Raw genomic sequence first — 6,000 nt, forward strand, 5'->3', positions numbered from 1 at the left:
GCAAGAAGAAAAAACAAACAAAAATAATTGGTCATGCAGAGAAACTGTGAAACCAATGATCTTTATGCTTTAAGTCCAGGATTACCTCCCTGCCTAGTTCATTGGAATTCAAACCTAGGAATTTGCCCATGTGGTCCCACACCAGCTCCACTTTCTGCTTCTGCTATTCATCCTTGTGGAATTTTCTTTATGACATCTGCCTTCAGCCTGTCTTTGTCTTCTGGTTTCTGCTCATGTCCCTTCATCCCAGTTCTTAGTGACTTGTCAGATGTCACTGAGATCACAGCCATGAAGTTCCTTATACCATGTCTGGTGCAGGGTAGGTGCTCAGTGAGGATTTTCCTTCTTCTTAAAGTAGCTCAGATTTGTTATTATGCTTCCCGTGGAAGTGAGCAAAAGGCTTTTATTAAATTAGGAAATAAAAGCAACCTGTGTTGTTTCTTGGTCAAAGATGTCAGCCTGAGGCAGAATTCTAAGTTGGATGCTTGGATAGTCAGTGGGAGCACCACAGGGCCCTCTCCCTCCTTGTCTCTCTAGATGGACTCACTTGCTCATTGTCCTTTAGGGGCTTAAGGAGCAAGTCTGAACTCACAGCTCCTTGTTAACATCAGAGGCTGCCATCCAACCACTGTTGCCCTGACTCCACACTCTCCTCCAGCAGCACCAGCTCAACTCTAGAGTAGAAGCTGAGAGCAGTGTCTGTAGATCAGAGTCCAGACAGCTAGCTCTTCCTGCATAAACTGGGGTGCCCCGGCACTGAGCTGTGTTGAATGGCAGCAAGCATCCACTTTTTAGCAGGTAGGGCTTCCCCCTTACCCACTCTCTCACCCTTAGAGTCTCTTCCCCCTCTCCCCTTCCTCCCCTCCATCCTTCTCTAACACACCCTTGAATAGATGATGCTGGCTTGCAGCTGTTAATTAAGTTCTTTTTTATAAACTCAGTAGTTTATTTAAAAGTAGAAATTTTAGGTTTACTGGACAAAATCCCACTACAGTTGACACATACAGACACTAGACTACTGTACATTTAAAAAAAGAAAAAATCAAGAAGGGCCAAGGTGGTGGAGTAGAACGAAACCCTTAGCTCACCTTCTCCCACAAATGCACCAAGACTGACATCCACTGACCCACCTATCCAATCAGAAAGTCTGCTGAACTTTGACAGAACCTTACTTTCATCAAAAGACAAAACACGCCATTAATCTGGCAGGAGAAAAGGAAAATAAAAGGAAGAAAAAGGGAAATAGTGCAGTCCAGTTCCATGGGGAGGGAGCAGCAAAGGTGGTATAGTGCTTATTTGCTGGGTCTCTCCCACTCCAATGAAGAGGTAAGCTGGATGGAGGGGGAACCTCTGAGGCTTGAAATTGTATAGAATAGCCCTTAACTGACAGAACTAAATTAAATGGGGCAAAAAGTATCCTCATGATCCCCAGGCTTAGACACCAACCAGCATGTGTGGGATGAAACAGACTGCATGAGCCTGATGGAGGACTCGGGCCAACTGTACAGAGGCAACCTCAGGAGATTTCAATGTGCTGTGTGCCATCGCTGGAAAGGTATACAGAGCAGAACAACATGAGTACCCTATAAAATATAAAAAAAAAAAAAAGGCAAAGCAACACTGCTGGTGTGCCCTGGGCGGAGGGGTGCCATAGTTTTTGTCTTTGAATACTTGTGGCATCATATCTGGTGCCTTTTCTGGAGAAGAAAATTGGGACTCAACCACACCCACCATATACTCTAATGTGCACCGAGGTGGAGGCAGGGTTGAAATCTCAATCCCTACCTAGGGGCTCTGAAACCTCATAGGTGGGACTCAGATTTGTTCACAGGCCCAGGCAAATAGGAAAGTTCTGCTGCAGTACCTCTGTGAACTCATGCTTCTAAGAAGAACAAGAAGAGTTCTGGCACAGAGCAGGGGTGATGACTGGTATGGCCATTTTATCCAAGTCCATCTAAAGAGCATGGAACTGAAGTGAAGTTGGGAGGGGCACTGAAAGGCAGAGAGACCCAACCACCTACCATGCACAAGTGCACCACCACAATACAGCATTTGGAGGAGGCATGACCCATGGCACAAGGAGAAGCACAGATTGGGGGCACAACTGGAGGGCCTCTGGAACCAGTGAGTGGAGTTCATGCAGCAGGGTGAGAACAGGAGCAGTGACAACCACAAAATAAAAAGGAGATCTCATTTAATAGCAAGGGAAGACTCTTGCTACCAGATCACAGGCCAAATCCCCAACAAAAAGGATAACAGGCAAAAGACAGGAAGACATAGTAACCACCCATACTTCAGACAGAGCTATCAACAAAATTATTAAGAGCACATAGTGCCCAAAATAACACGTTCACATTTTTTCACTTTTTTCATTTACTTTTTAAATTTTTACTTTTAAAAGATTTTTATGTTTCTGTTAAACCCCTTTTAAAATTGGAGTTTAAAATATTTAAAGTTGTCTTTAGTTTGTCTCAATTTCATTTTTATTTCTCTTTGCTTTATTCTTCTATTATCGATTAGACTATGTTCTCAAATTTTTTTCTTCTTTTAAGCTTTTTCAATTTCTTACAATTTGCTTTTAATGTCTTTGTTTTGTTCTCTTATTTATTATAATCAGCTTTCAGATATTATTTTCTAATTTTAAGACTTTTAAAATTGGTCTCAATTTTTATTTTTCTTTGACTTGTTCTTCTGTCATTGTTCATAATCTGTTTTCAAATTTATTCTTTTCTTTTAATTTTTTTTAGCTTTATTCCTGCACCCGTTTTAGGTAAATAAGTAAAAAGAAAACCTTTAGAAACAGAAGAGATAACTGATGCTCCATAATCAATAATGCAGGAGAGATATAAGTAAAATAAAGAAGTAGAGGAAAAACTCCCATTTAAAAGAACAGGTAAAATCCCCTGAAAGAATGATCAATGAATTAGACCTTGATAATCTATTAAATCATGTTTTCAAAAGAGGAGAGATAAAAGTACTAAAGACACAAAAAGAGATTGTATATAGAGGCACAGAATATGTCAAATAGGAAATTGAAACTTTATAAAGAGGAGTGAATTAAAACAGGAAAACAAATTTGCTGAGATAAGAGCTGAGTTAAAAGTTGTAAAAAAAAGTAGGCTACTTAATGCAGAAGAATTAATAAGTGGTTTAGAATACAGGACAACAGAAATCAACTAATCAGAACAGAATAGAGGAAAACAAACAAAAACCAATGAAAGAACAAAATTCAATGAAAACAACTATCCTATGGGATAATATAAATCTTGCCAAATCCTACACATAGCAGGAGTCTCAGAAGGAGAAAAAAAGCAAAAGGGATTGAAAAGGTATTTGAAGAAATCATAATTAAGAACTTATGAAACATAAAGAAGCAATCAGCTATACCAATACAGGAAGTACAAAGGGACCCAAACAAGAAGAAACCAAACAGACACACACAAAGCTATATTATAATCAGCATGGCCAGGGTTAAAGATAAAGAAATGATTCTAAAGTCATAAGGAGAAAAACAGAGTTATTTACAAAGGAAAACTCATAAGGATTTCAGCTGATTTCTCTACACATATACTACAAGCCAGAAGGTAGTGGCAAGATATATTCAAAGTCCTGAATGAAAAACAAACAAACAAAAAAGATTCAGCCTAGGATAATTTATCAAGCAAGTCTATTCTTTAGAATAGAAGGAGAAATAAATATCTTCACAGACAAGCAAAAATAAAAGAATTTAGCAACACTAAATCTATACTAAAAGAAATATTGAATGGTATACTCTAAATTGAAAAGAAGTAGGTTGCTTTTGAAAGGAGAAAACCATAATTGGAAAGGTGATAACTACCATGAATTACAACAGAATAAACATGGAATTGTAAAAGAAGACATCTAAATCATTAAGAGTGGGAGAGGGGAGCAAGAAAATATAGAGTTTTCTTCATTCTTTAATTTGTTCATTCTCGGTAGGATGGGTTTGAGTTTATATTACTATATGTTTAAAACAAACAGATACAGTAATGGGTTAATATATGTACAAAATTGGGTAACCATAAGACAGAAACTTACAAGAGAGTCACAAAAACTAAAAATTAACGAAGATAATAGAAAGGAAAACTTAAAAAAAAAAAAACACGCACACACACACACACACACACCAGGAAAAAGAAAGGAACAAGGGAAAAAATGCCAAATCAACTGCAAAATTAAGTTCAAAATGGCAATAAACCAAAGTTGATCAGAAATTACTTTAAATTTCAATAGGTTAAATGCTCTAATGAAAAGACATAGAGTGAAAGACTGGAAAATAAAACAAGAACCTACAATATGCCACATACAAGAGACCCACCTTTGGGAAAAGGACACAAATAGACTGTGAGTGAGAAAATTGAACAAGATATTACACACAAACAGAAATGAAAAGAAAGCAGGGGTAGCAATACTGATTTCACACAACATGAACTTTAAAACAAAGACCATAAAGAAAGATGAATGTTTTACGATTTAAGGAGCAATACAAGATGAAGATATTACATCCATTAACATAACTATACCCAATGTAGGAGCAACTAAATACATAAAGCAAATACTAACAGATATAAAAGGAGAAATTGCTGGGAATAAAATAATGGTAGGAAATTAAAACATCCCATTATCCTCACTGGAAGATCTTCCAGATGCAAATTTAATAACGCAACAAATTAAATGATATAATATACAAATTAGACGTGGTTGATATTTTGGAACATTACATCCTAAAAAAATACAATATAGAATCTTTATAAGTGCACATGGAACATTTTCTAGGATAGATCATGTACTTGGGCACAAAAAAAGACTCAACAATTTTAAGATGATAGTAATTATTTTAAGCATTTTTTTCTGAACACAATGCATGAAACTAGAAATCAAATACAGAAAAACAAAGGAGACAAATGACAGCATGATAATTAAACAACATGATACTAAGAAACCAAAGGGTCAATGATAAAATCAAAGAAATTAAAAAATACTTTGAGACAAATGACAAAAATCACAACCACACAAAATCTATGGGATGCAGCAAAAGCATTCCTAAGAAGAAAGTTCATTGCAGTAAAGGTCTTCCTCAAAAAAGATGAACAATCTGAAATAAACAACTAACCAACTAAAAGAATTAGAAAAAGAAGAGCAAACAAAACCTAAAGTCAGCAGAAGGAAGAAAACAATAAATATCAGGGAGGAAATAAATAAAATAGAGATTTAAAAAACAATAGAAAAAGTCAATCAAACAAAGAGCTGTTTTTTTTGAAAGAGTAAATAAAATTGACAAACCTCAGGCCTAGCTCACAAAGAAGAGAAAAGACAGAGCACAATCAAAATAAGAAAGGAAAATGGAGAAATTACAGCCAATACCACAGAAATTCAAAATATCATATGAGAATACTGTGAACAACTTTATGGAAAGTAAATGAATAACCTTGAAGAAACGGACAAGTTTCTGGAAACATACAGTCCACTTGACTGAATCAAGAATAAACTGACCACTAGAACAAACCAATCACTAGAAATGAAATTGGATAAGCATAAAAAAAAAAAAAATCTCCCAACGAACAAATGTCCAGGACTGCATGGATTCATTGGGGAATTCTATCATACATACAAAGAAGAACTCATACTAGTATTTCTCAAAATCTTCCAGAAGATTGAAAAGGAGGGAGTACTCCCAAACTCATTCTATGAATTCACCATCACCCTGATACAAAACCAGACAAAGACACTACCAAAAAAGGAACTCACAGATCAATATCACTGAGGAAACATAGATACAAATATTCTCAACATAATATTAGCAAACAGAATCCAACAGCACATAGAAAAGATCATACAACATGATCAAGTCGGGTTCATCCCAGGAACACAAGGATGGTTCTACATATGCAAATCAATCAATGTAATACACCCCAAAAACAAGAAAAAGGACAAAAACCACATGATCATCTTAATAGATGAAGAAAAAGCATTTGATAA

The 6,000-nt window shown here is 36.1% G+C and overlaps 1 long non-coding RNA gene across 1 annotated transcript in view; it reads right to left on the reverse strand.

Annotated features, from left to right (window-relative positions):
• The window catches only part of LOC141577187 (uncharacterized), a 31,582-nt gene extending 25,965 nt beyond the window's left edge, over positions 1-5,617 (reverse strand). Inside the window, exon 1 of the long non-coding RNA XR_012505886.1 lies at positions 1,447-5,617. This is a non-coding gene — a long non-coding RNA (uncharacterized LOC141577187). The remainder of the gene's footprint in view (positions 1-1,446) is intronic.
• Positions 5,618-6,000: the final 383 nt, after the last annotated feature.

This window comes from Camelus bactrianus, chromosome 3 (genome assembly GCF_048773025.1).
Source record: "Camelus bactrianus isolate YW-2024 breed Bactrian camel chromosome 3, ASM4877302v1, whole genome shotgun sequence".
Taxonomy (NCBI): domain Eukaryota; kingdom Metazoa; phylum Chordata; class Mammalia; order Artiodactyla; family Camelidae; genus Camelus; species Camelus bactrianus.